We start from the raw sequence: 12,467 nt of genomic DNA, 5'->3' as shown, positions 1-12,467 counted from the left end.
TTTAAATGATGGGGCGCATCAAAAGATCAGGACCATCGGCGCGATATGATGCTACGAAGCTGCACCTCTGACATATTCACCCCGGTGATTTTAAGACGCCCCACACTTTCCCTCTGGCATCAACAAGAATCTGATGACTATGATGCAACATTTCCCATGGTGTTCAGTAAAGTTGATAACATACTGGGCAGCAAACTACTTATGCAGCAGAACATCGTAAAAATCAAATTGTTGTTGGAACATCAGTATAATCGCCATTTATGTGTGAAAACTGTCCAGAGCGGCTGAGTTAAAACGTATCTGGAAATGCTTGATGTTTTTTGTTGTTTTTTTTTTTTTCGAGCAAACGGCCATTTTGGGGGAAATTGGTTTTCACATAGAGCCAGTGTGATTTGAATAACTTTGTCATTAATAACTCAAACCACATTTAGAGACTGAGTTTTATACTTTCTGGTTATACCTGGTTATAGAATTTTGTCTGGCAAAAAAAATAACAAAAAACTAGAGCCAGGTGAACAAATCCAAGAAGAGGGCAAGCAGTTTTTCATGGCAATGTATATTTAGCATTTGCCTTATGTGTACAAAGACCAGCGTAATTATGATGACATGAAAGAGAGCTTAATAAATAAACATCATATCATATCGTGGGGCTGAGATTTGAGTTCTTGGGAGAGAGCCAGTGAGGTCTTTGAGACGAGAGCAGATGGGAAACCTATGAGGAGGGAGTGGTGACCCGTGTTATCGTGAGGCTCAGATTCGCACCCTCTAGCATTTTCTTGAGAAAACACCACTAATCCAACCAGAGTAGGTCATGTCAAGTATATGCGCTCACATTCAGGCAGGCCACAAGGACCTACACACACACACACACACACACACCAGCGCACGCAAACGCACACACACGGGTTCTACACTACACAAGCCCACACACAGCTTACTCATAGCTTTGGCAAAGGTGCACAGGCTTCTCAAGCTTTGGCAAAATGATATGCACAGGCATGAAAAGATGGAGGGAGGGGGAAGAGTTGCAGAGAGGAGGAGGAGAATTTATCAAAGGATCATTTTTGCAACATCTGGGCCCACAATCAGCATCCCCCTCCCTTCTAATTAACTTCCCTGCATCCTCATTTGCACCCTGCATCCTGTCCTTTTCCATCTTGTGCCTTTCTTTCCAGTAGATTCCCCTCTTTCTGCGCACCGTTTCCTCACAGAATCCTCTTCTTTTTACGCACGGCAGGAAGAGACACGTCTCCCCCCAACTCCCACTCCCCCAGTTTGTGTTTAATGGAAGCAAATGCAAAACACACACACACACACATAGCCGTACACACATGCAGACACTTCAAGAAGACGCAGTAATGCATGCACACATGGCTTGATGCAAGGTTGGATTCTAATGCCATCGTCATGGTAACACTCCCTCGCTTCTTTGTTTGCACAAACGAACGGCGCACACATCCCAGGAATCTGTGAGGATTCTTATGTAACTACACAACCCCACGCACAAATAAGAGAGACACACAGAAAGACGGAGAGAGGCAGATAGACAGACGGGAATGAGTCAGTGCTACAGCACATATTGAGAGCATCTGCCATCAACGTTACCTTTCACTATGACAAGAACAGTACGTACCGCTGTGTTACTTCAGGCTCATTATAACCCACATTCTAGCTAACACACACACACAAATACACACACACACACACACGCACATCAGAGGCATCTTCAGCGTGAAGGAAGATGTGGGGAATATAGCTGTTCGTCTAGTTACGGCAACACCACTGAGGCATCAGCATACTAATTACTTTGTTGCCTCCGTGAGGGCGCCTGTGGCTTTTAGGTGAGAGGGGAGTCGGGGCGCTGGACAAATGAGAGCGGGGTCAGCAGGCGTATCACTACGGATGTTATGAAAGGAGCTGTAATTCGTTCATGGTGGCAGAAAATTGTGTCGGAAACAGAAGGGAGAGATAACGCCTTGCGCTGGCCTTTTCTTCTTTTTTTTTTTTTCCCTTTCCGTCGCGGTGTATTGATTGGAGTGTGGTGGAATGAGCAAAGGGCAAGTGTGAAAGCATATGCCATTCAGGAGGAGAAGGAGCATTTCAGGATGTCATGTCATACCTACTCTGCTATTTATCTTGGTAAGCGCATGGATGGGTAACATATTCCATCTGTGTGAGCTGAACTCCAACAGACGCCTTCATTGGTGCAGGACTGAACAAAGTCTCTTTGTCATTTTACTTTTTCTTACTTTCCTTCCCAGCTGAGGCACAGGTCATGTTATGTTTCTTAAAAGGAAAAAAAAAAAACATCAAACCTTTTACAACACCAAGAGGGGCGTTAATCCGAGAAGAGTCTAGATCAGGGGTGGCCAAGTCCAGTCCTCGAGAGCCACCATCCTGCAAGTTTTAGAAGTATCCTTACTCCAACAGACCGGGATCAGCTCTACAAAGGCCTGATAACGAGCCATTCATTTGATTCAGGTGTGTTGAAGCAGGGATGCATCTGAAAGTTGCAGGATGGTGGCTCTCGAGGACTGGACTTGGCCACCCCTGGTCTAGATAGTTATAACTCTAGAGAAGCTGCAAATAATCAAAACTGGTCAAAGACATGTGTGATTTAAACGTGACATAAACTGCGCAGTAGTTTATGTTGTAATTTTGGCCTTTGTGGGCCACTATTCTTAATTCAGTTTGAATGTATCTTTGTATTGTTTTATATCTTTTTGTGAATCTACATGCTGTTGCACTGGAATTTCCCAGCTGTGGGACAATAAAGGATATTTCTATTCTTTTATATTCTGAATAATGCAAGCTTCCTTCATCCTGCTGCATCCTAAAGTTTGCTTCTGTCAGCCCCTCCAGCAGCCCTGGGCTCACCTGAGGCTCCGAGGCCAGAGATTTCCTCCCCGGTCTTTGAATCTATGAATCATTCTTCTTCCAATGAACAATTATGCTCTAGTCTTTGGTGATCTGTTGCATAAAATCTCCACAAAAAATGTTGAAGTTTGAGGAAAGGAAAAGGAGAAGAAAAAGAAAAAGTTCAAAAATGAATACCTGTGCATAGTTTCAGCTGACGGAACTATGAAATGTGAGGATAAAAAAAAAAGTGTTTGGACAGCAAAGCATAAAGATTTCTACAACCTGTGGAGATAAATCACTGCAAAAGCTGTGCACCAGCAAAGCCTCTTTTTTAACATCCTTTTTTTTTTCTGCAGAGCAAGGAAAAATAAATATTGTGGCAGCAAAAAAAAACAAAAAAAAAACAAGCCAGAGCAATGAAACAAGGAAGACGTATCTACTTGCCTTGAAGTGACAGAAAAGAAAAGAAAAAAAAAAACATTATGTGTGACATCGTACATTTAATAACAGCTTGTTGCAGCCTGTCACAATATTTAGCAATGTTAGATATTTTGGAACCTACATTGATAGCACTTTGGGTTTTTCAGCCAATATGGATGACCTTTTACGGTTTAGCCTTGTTGTGGAGCGCAGGAGCCGATTCCATTGGTGCTTCAGGGTTGGAACGCCTAAAGGAGAATCCCTGCAAGCGTGGTGAGCACCATGGATATATTTTACAGGTCCAGACAGGACAAGCGCCTATTATTCGCTACAGCTAATGTATCGCACCTTCTGGCGCCATTACTGTCCCTCGATTCATGTCCACAAAACCATATTGTTCTGATGCGGGATGAGCAGGAATCAGTCACAAAGATGTTCACAGCAACTTTATTTCTCATCCAATCCCCATCAAATGCCTTAAATTAAAGCAGAAAAAAATGTTTGGTATTTATCGGACTATGTTTGCTGATTTAAATTAAACAATTTGATTTCTGTCTGTCATAACACTTAATCCCATTTTATTACACTTAAGTTTGAGGTTGCACTGTGACAAAATGCAAAAAGTGGCATGAATATCGCAAATCACTGTCTTTTGTACAGCTATATTTTATATGATCCATTGAATTAATGCAGATTCTGTCGACGCCGTGCCCTAGATGAACGGGTTAACTGTTGACCAGTCCGTTTCCAACCAGCAAACTCGGTTTAAAATAAAGAAGCTAAACGAGCTCAAACAACTGATCTACAGCAAAGTTTAGAAAAAAAATAATAATTTGTTGCTTCCTATTCTGTAACATGAAAAAAAAAAAAACAGTAACTGTCAAACCGACAAGCTTGCCGAGGCTATAGCGAGAATATCCGGTTCTGGTTCACGTTGCTGCTCCATCCTTTGTTACCACCTGGTTCAAGGTGATCAGGTGAGGAGGGAAGGTAACTGTTGGCCAGCGGCTCACCACACAATTGGCTCGTAAAGATTGCTGCGTCTGACAAAAGCCTCCTGAAGAAACCGGGGGCCCAATCATCCCCAAGACGGAGCATGTGTGTGTTTATGGCACTGCCTGCGGTGCATGAAATCTGACAGCCAGGGTCTGCTGAAGCACCTGCCTGCAGACACGCACCGACGCATTCATGCACACGGACAAACACATGCCGAAGCTCGTAATTGGGCTCCTAAAGCCAAAGGAAAGGAAAGGAAGAAGAGGGAGGAAGAAAGCACTTTTTGTGTTGTGTGTTGTGTGTATGTGCATGTGTGCATGCCCGTGCATATGTGTGTGTGTGTGTGTAAGTGCTTTTTTGTGTTTCAGTTTGAATGCCCTGGCACACCGTCAACTTTGTAAAACCAGGCAATTTCCTGTGAAGCCGTCCAAGTGTGACAGCTGTAGGTGCCTAATGGGCAAGGCTTAGGAAACGAGGCATTACCAAAATCCAGCGAACTCAATTGTATTAATCCTTAAGATTAACAGCTTTAATTCTGAACATGTTTCCTGCGTGAAAAGTCTCATTTCCTCACCTAAAATGAGAGTGGGACGTGAGGCGAACATCACACATACTCCTGGCGATTCTGCAGAAGCGTTCCCACCGTAAAACATTTTGCACGTTTTGTAATTTCGCCACGAAATTCTGTATTTTGTTGGGATTTGATGCGGCGGAGCAAGACAAAGTTGTCGAAATGAAAAGGGCAAACAGTTTCAAGTCGTATTTAACAAAAAGAAAAGAAAAGAAAACCTGAAACCCCTGGTGCGCATATTTAGTCGGCTCCCTCTGAGAGAAATTTCTGTACTGAATTGCAGAACCACTTTTCATCGCAATGTCAGCTTCAAGATAGTCAGGGTGTGTTTATCTCAGCCGTTTTCAAGCATCGCCACAGATTCTCGATTAGATTTGGATCTAGGTGACATTAATTAAACCGTTTCGCTCTGGCTGCGTGGCTCACATCCACTTGGAACGTCTTCCATATCCGTACTTAGGAGAATCATGGCATGACGGAGACGATAAGCTCTGGATGACGCGAAATGTTGGTTTTCTTTCACACATAATACCTGCAGGTCACGACAACTACGTTTAGGCACAACTAGCCAGTGAACCTTCTTGTTGTGTCCCCAACAAACTAACAAGTTTTATATTTCATCGGTGGCTTTCTGTTTGCCACTCTTCCATAAAGAACAGCTGGATAATGATGAGATTCACTCTATGTACTCAGTAGGTGACGTCTGAAGTTTGTTACACTGGATTGTCAGATTAAAGCTGGTTGATCACAAATGCACACTAAAGTTTTTCAATTAAAAAAAAAACGTATTTCTTTTGTTTTATCACATAAACTTTCATTAAAATATACTGAAATTTGTGGTTATAACATATCAAATGCTTTTGTAAAGCACCGAATGACACACAGTGTAGGAAAAGGGTCAATGAAAGGTTGAAGGTAACAAAGGTTACCTATCGAAATTGAACATTTTACCGCAAATCCAAGGCTAAAATGTTCTTTGTAAGATGCACTTTTTTAAAAATGAGTGTTTATCCATCACAGGTTGGTCGGGCTTTATTTTCGTTAATTAATGCCATAAATCCTTCGCTGACACCTACTGTCTTAACCTCCCTCTGCTCCTTTCCCCGAGAGACGACTGAACACTGTCAGTTTTAATCTCTCTCCTAAGCACTGTCCTCTCGGCTCACACACACACACGCGCGCACACACACACACACACACACACACACACGCATACACACGCAAAGCTTTCAAATAAGGGATTTAGATTACAGGGAACACTGCTACAGTCCCACGATGATGGAGTGTGTGTACTCTGAGGGTGAGCCTTCCTCGAATTCATATGATGTTTGTTGACTCCCTTCACATAAACAGGTGGCTGTGTGGAGATAACGTTCCGCATTTTGTGCCGACGACGACGATGATGCTGCGGAGCGCGGCCGCCCGCCCGCCCGCCCGCCCAGACGTACGCAGTCATCCAACGTTGTGTCAGGAGTTTTGGGTGTTTGTTTTTTTTCTTCTCTTTAATCCTAATGCTTTCAGAGGGACATTTATTAATCTCTCTGTTTCAAAAGGAGAGCGACAAAGCCTTTCAGGTGAATAAGCGAGGGATTCCTCCGAGGGTATCTCCACACACCCGCTCGACGATTAGCCGAGACAAGGCAGCAAAGCTCGCGGTTTTGTTGCCAACGCTGCAGAAGGTTGCACAAAGACGAGGCCCTGTTTCCCATCCCTCACTCCCGACCTCTTCTGCTTCCATATTGCTTTTCAGCTTGTTATCAGGTGTCGGTTTTGCCTACAGACGGCATGTGAGAAGCTATGTTAGTCATTTTTGAGGCGCATGCCATCATCCACCCAAATGTCCTTTACTGTGTTCAGCATAACAAGATGGTGACCCACCGCCTCACTGGTCCGTAGTTCTTTTCTTCATAAGCTATCAAAATAAAAAATAAAAAAACTGAAGCACCCGGTGTGTATGTGTGTGTGTGTGTTTGTGTGTTTGCCACTTGGTTAAAAGTGCGCGCGCGTTGAGAGCGTTTTCTGACTTTGATCCTAATGAAAGATTTATTCTCTCCTCCGCCGATGTCTTGGCTGGCTTTACTAAACCAGCATCTCTAAATGCCGACCTTGTCACTTCAGCATGTTGGCAGGCCAACCTCTTTGTTTGATCTCTTGTTTCAAAGGCCCTGAAACACAAGCTGACACGGCCGAAGGAGGCGAGGAGATTCATTAAGAGGGCATCCAACAGAGCTCGGTCTGCAGCGACATGCTTGGGCTGATTGCTGTAGATCGTTTATATCTCATTTCTTTGCTTGTTTGTCTAATCTGTAAATGTACTCGGATTGCTCAATGAATGTATGTCGGTCTTACAGGATCTTCACTTTGCAGGATATACATCCCATAGAGTCATGGTATATAGTTAGACAACACAAAAAATATACGTAGTAAAAAAACAAGCATTTTTTTTTATCATGTCTTTCAAAAGCCCTTGTAGATTGATCAGAAATAAGTCACGTCAGTTTTAATGCTCCTCTGGGAATGCTTGTTCTTTTTGCCCATTTAAATTCAGTAAATGCAATTTGCCCATTTTAAACTTCTTTTTTTAGCGTCCGAGTAAGTACTGCTTGAATCTCTTCTAGGTTCGGGTTTGCAGTTATTCTGCTTCTTTTATTAAAATTACAGACGTCTCACTGTGACTGTTTACATTCAGCACAATCCCTCCCCACTCGCCCCTGCCTGGTGTAACAAATTATTGTTTGCTGAAAATGAAAAGAGCCAAGTTTGTTCGTTGTGAGACGTTGTGCACATGGCATAACAACACTAGGAAGGAAAAAACAAACCCCATCTGTAAACAATTACGACTATTTGTAAAAAAATTTTTTTTTTTTTTAAAAACCCTATCTCTTAATTTCCTGTACACCTAAATTGTCGAATATGGAATTATTATGTAATTGTAATTACACAATCAATCAATCAGTCTTTATTGATGAGGCACATTTCATATAAAGCAAGAGCCACACAATGTTTAAGATAAAGTAATTGGAAAAATAATAAAAATGGAGAATAACTAAACAAAGAAAAGACAAACACAGGGAAATTAAATCTAAAGAGATTTGAAGAAGTGTGAGGTTTAAAGCTGTTAGTAAAGATGCCACTGCACAAATCACTTCTACAAAGTGCAGACTCTAATCTCTTTATAAGTCTGTTAAAACAAAGATTAAAAATAATTTAAAAAAAAGTTAAATCTATATTTATTCCAAACTACTGATAAAATAGTTTGTTTGGCACGGCAATAAAACAAATGTTTAAGCATAGACAAGAAGATAATTTTACATAAAACTTAAGGGAAAACAAAGGTGCAATGAAACCACTGGTGTATTTATTTCATAAGGGCTTCATTTTGACATTTTGTCCCACTTATCTGGCAAGCACTTCTCTAAGGTGGTCACTAGGGGGCAGCACAGTGATCAGAACTGAACTCCCAATTGCACACAGGGCAGCATAACTGGAAGATATAAAGAAGTGTTACAGAAGTAATTTTTAATTAAATGAAGATTGTTGAGGAGTTTTGACAAGTTGAAATGATGAGAATGTCGACACTGTGGTGACGTGTCCAGTTCTCAGGCAGAGATTTGCAGCCATACGTGTATAAAATACACCAATTTAGCAACAACTGGCCTCAGAGCTTTGTGAAATTTTACACAGATACTTGCATTTTCTGTGGTGACTTGATGTTTTGATGGACCAGATTATAATCCTGTCTGCTTACATAAACATGTTGGTACACTTAAAGGATCAAATATAATGGAGTGACTGTCAGAATATATTTTATATAGACATATTCTATCTATAGTGCTAGAGAGAGAGGATTCTTATCCTTGCAAGTTTATTTGTCAAATTTTAGGAGCGAATGAAGGGATTTTAAACACATGTACTTGATAGCAGAGTTGTTTGCCAGGTGTAGCTTAGTGCCAACAACTACTTTGTGTCTTTTGGGTGAAAATGTTCATTCTTCTCTAGCTGCTAATCCATTTGTTTTTAGGCAAACAAATTGATTCTCTGCACCTGCAATATGCTTGCAGCATGTTTGTCTGTGCAGTGTGGGATTACGGTCCTTACCTGAGCTACAATCGACACTGGTAATAAATGGTTTCTGCTGTGGCATTATGTGATGTGACTGACACGGCTCGGTTTATGATAATTGATGTGAAGCAAAAGGAATAGCTTTTTTGACATGTTTCAGAAATTCAAAGACAAGCAGACAAGATTTTAGATGGTTACAAAAAAAACTGGATGCCATGAGCTCAGAAAGAAGGATTCATTTATTTGTTGTCTAAACCTAATTAAACTAAGATTCAATTAGGAAAATATATATATCAGTTAAAATGACCTTAAGTTTTCTGTAGATCACCTATAAACTGAACTTCAAGCGGTGAGCTGTGAACGAAACAAGACGCCGTTTCAGATTCTTGATTATCAACATATATTTACACCACAACAACCTATAAATAACCTGGACGGTGTTTAACAAATACTTCCCTGAAAGCCACTCTGACTCACTCATCCCACACAGCAGCCATCTGAACAATACAGTGAGTGCTAAAAGCTCTCTTACTGTAAAGGGTCACAAAGGACATCATCATCATCATCTGGCTCCTGGGAGAAGACGGCTCTCTGACATGGCAACGGTGCACACATAACCACTCCTGTTAGATTTACTAAAAAACAAAAACGGTACGCCGAATACTTTTCACACTTTCACGGTTGTAATAGAAGTGGGACTTAACGAACAGAATTTGACAACTCATTTCTATAAAACATTAGCCTTTTTCGAGTTGTTTCTATTGGACCTGACTTTTCTAAGCCTCCGGCACAAAATTTCAAACTCTTGACCAAGCAGTAAATTACTTTGTAAGTCAGCCACAGATCTCAGAAGGAATCTGACCGAACAGGGAAAAGCGATCGATGCTGTTTGCACGCATCGTGTGTTTTGGAGAATTCCTTCTCAAGCCCAGAATTAGTTTTGTTGTCAGAAACTTGACCCTCAGAGACACCGTCTAATGTTCTGCTTCAAAGAGTGTGGCACAATCCGAGCTGAATAATGCAAAGATTCGATACGCGAGAACCGCGAGTTTACTCGCATCAATGCTGACAGCCAGCAGAGGCGGTTTTCACATTTCCCGTCTTCAGGTTTTGATGTGTAATACAGTGCCTTATAAAAACAACTTTCGTCAATTTGCTTTACAAATAAAAGTCTGAAATTTGTTGTGAGCATCTGTGTTTGGCCCCCTTTGCTCTGATACCATGAAATAAAACTCTGAGCTACCTTTCTCCACAACGAGGTAAGTACTATGTTTAACAGTTTACATAAAAACAAAATCCATATTAAAGTAATGTGACATTAAAAGTATTGATGTGATGACAATTAATATATACTATACTATAGCGTTTTGTTGCTATAAACAACAAAAAGCTTTGTTTATAGCTCTTAACATGAATTTAAAATAAATTATGGAAAGCAACAAATGTTGATGTCCATTAAACTCATCCAAAAAAAGAAAAGACAACTAAATATACATATTTTAATATGTATTCCTCTCTTTTATCATGGGTTTATTTACACCTCTGATTCTAAATATACATGACTGAACAACCATGGATGCTGGCACACAGAGTGCATGATTCACTGTCTATCATTGTTCTCCCATTTGACTCACATCCTCCACTTTTATTTTTTCTCTTTAAAGATTGGCATGAATTCTGATCATTTCCACTAATGTGTACATAAATAATATGCAACGAGCTTCAAGGTGGCGGTGCATACGACGTCATTTTAGCTCCCTCTTCTGTTCATTTGCATGCTAACGCTCTACATGGTTCGTTATTCGTGAATGCAGTAAATGCCAGAAGTACTTCCTTGGATTTGTGTTCTGTGTTGGATATATGACAAAAATGGTGGAAAAGTATATTAAATGTAAACTAAATGCACAGTCAATAAGCGATATGGCTCTGAGATGGCATCTGGGAAAATGTAAATATAAAAGTGCACGTGATCCAAATTGAAGCATTCATTTTCAGAAACATGTGGAGTATGACAGAGATTATGTTTTCTTTGTTGCATTTGCAAGCAAACCCTAAACTGCTATCACTTAATTTTTCAGGAGTATTAATGTAATACAAGCTCAAATACAACAGGGAAAACAAATATGGCCTTTAAAAAAAATAAAATAAAAAATCAGCAAATTGACACTTCTCACCCCACCATTACCTGACAGGATGTATCCAAAACATGTTGTCTCTATCAATGCCCTAACATGCAGAAGATCCAATCTCTACTTCTCTTCTCCTCCTCCCTCATCTCTTTATCTTCTGTCCTCACTTTTCTTTTCTTTTTTTTTTTTTCTCCCCCATCTCTGTCACTGTCCTCAAGCTGGCTAGGTGAGATAACTCCTCCACACGGAGACGCTCGTAGCTCATTGGCTGGGTGATGGAACAGAGTTCTCCAATCAGACTCTGCATCATCAGTTGTGAAGATCGTGGGCCAGAGTAGAGGCTGCTTCTCTGGTTTTACTGAGCCTGCATCGTGCTCATGCATCAAATTCCCTTGGAAAACCTCGGAGCGCTGGATTTTCTGCTCCAAACGTACCATCTTCACTTGGATTAATCGAGCGTAAAGCAGCTCAGCGCTCCTACGGGCTGATGGAGTTACAAAAGAAAAAAAGCACATTTTTAAGGCCTTATTTATGCGCACGTAGTTGGTAATTACACTCCATTCAGGCTTCTCATTAACAACCATGCCAGCTTTTTCCATTAGCGGGTAAAAATGGCAGAAAATTGCCCACTCTGTTTTGAACACTTAGCATCACTTCCCATCTGCTCAGACGGTGACACACCTCCTCTGTCTCTGAAGAGTGCCAGTAGCTTTTCTTTGCCCACTGAAACGACCGCACAGGAGAAACGAGAAGTGCGTCAAAAGTGTCTTCAAGGGCAAGAGCCCTTTTTCTATTTCTTTTTCTTTGCAATTTCAGACAAAGATTGCAAGATTTGACTTCACACTCGAGCTCAAAGACTCACTCCACTCCAGTTCCAGCGAATATGTATTCAGCTGGATAGCCCAGGGTTTGTGGAAGCCAAAAAACATCCAAATAAGAGGGAAAAAATGAGCACTAAGTTGTTATTTTGTTTGCTAGTTTGTGTGTGTGTGTGTGTATTTTATTAAGGGGAAATGATTTCAATCTGGTTAGACGGTTCTTCCTGGCTCTGCCTCCCTCCTGCCTTATTCTAAGAGCTTAGGTTATTCTGAGGTATCTTTAAGCTGCTATAGGCTCAGGCTACTAGGGAACAAGATGGCCACTTATCCTCACTATGATACTTTCTTCTCCTACTGTTCTTCAATTTGCTTTTTTTTTATTATTTTATTTCAACTACTGACTTTTTGTTTTCTCTTAGTTTATTTTTATTTTTTTGTGTTTTGTTTGTTTTTTTTCCCAGAGAAGCTACATGTGGTCTGCTGTCCTGCTTGTCTATGATAAACTTCCTGGATTTTGGTATCGGCTATGATAACAACACCAACTGAATGTTTTCCCTCTCCTGTTATTAATTTGTTACTTTTCATTAAAAAGTGTGTGTATCTGCTCTGTCT

General features: G+C 40.9%; 1 long non-coding RNA gene across 1 annotated transcript; it reads left to right on the top strand.

The window, feature by feature from the left end:
* Nucleotides 1-619: 619 nt before the first annotated feature.
* LOC107835008 (uncharacterized) lies at nt 620-6,772 on the top strand. The gene is made up of 2 exons (XR_001660836.1): nt 620-2,139; nt 6,200-6,772. It is a non-coding gene; the product is annotated as an uncharacterized LOC107835008 (long non-coding RNA).
* The last annotated feature ends 5,695 nt before the right edge of the window (nt 6,773-12,467 follow it).

Source organism: Poecilia formosa, unplaced genomic scaffold, assembly GCF_000485575.1.
Source record: "Poecilia formosa unplaced genomic scaffold, Poecilia_formosa-5.1.2 Scaffold915, whole genome shotgun sequence".
Lineage (NCBI taxonomy): Eukaryota > Metazoa > Chordata > Actinopteri > Cyprinodontiformes > Poeciliidae > Poecilia > Poecilia formosa.
This window is presented reverse-complemented; position numbering and strand designations above follow the sequence as displayed.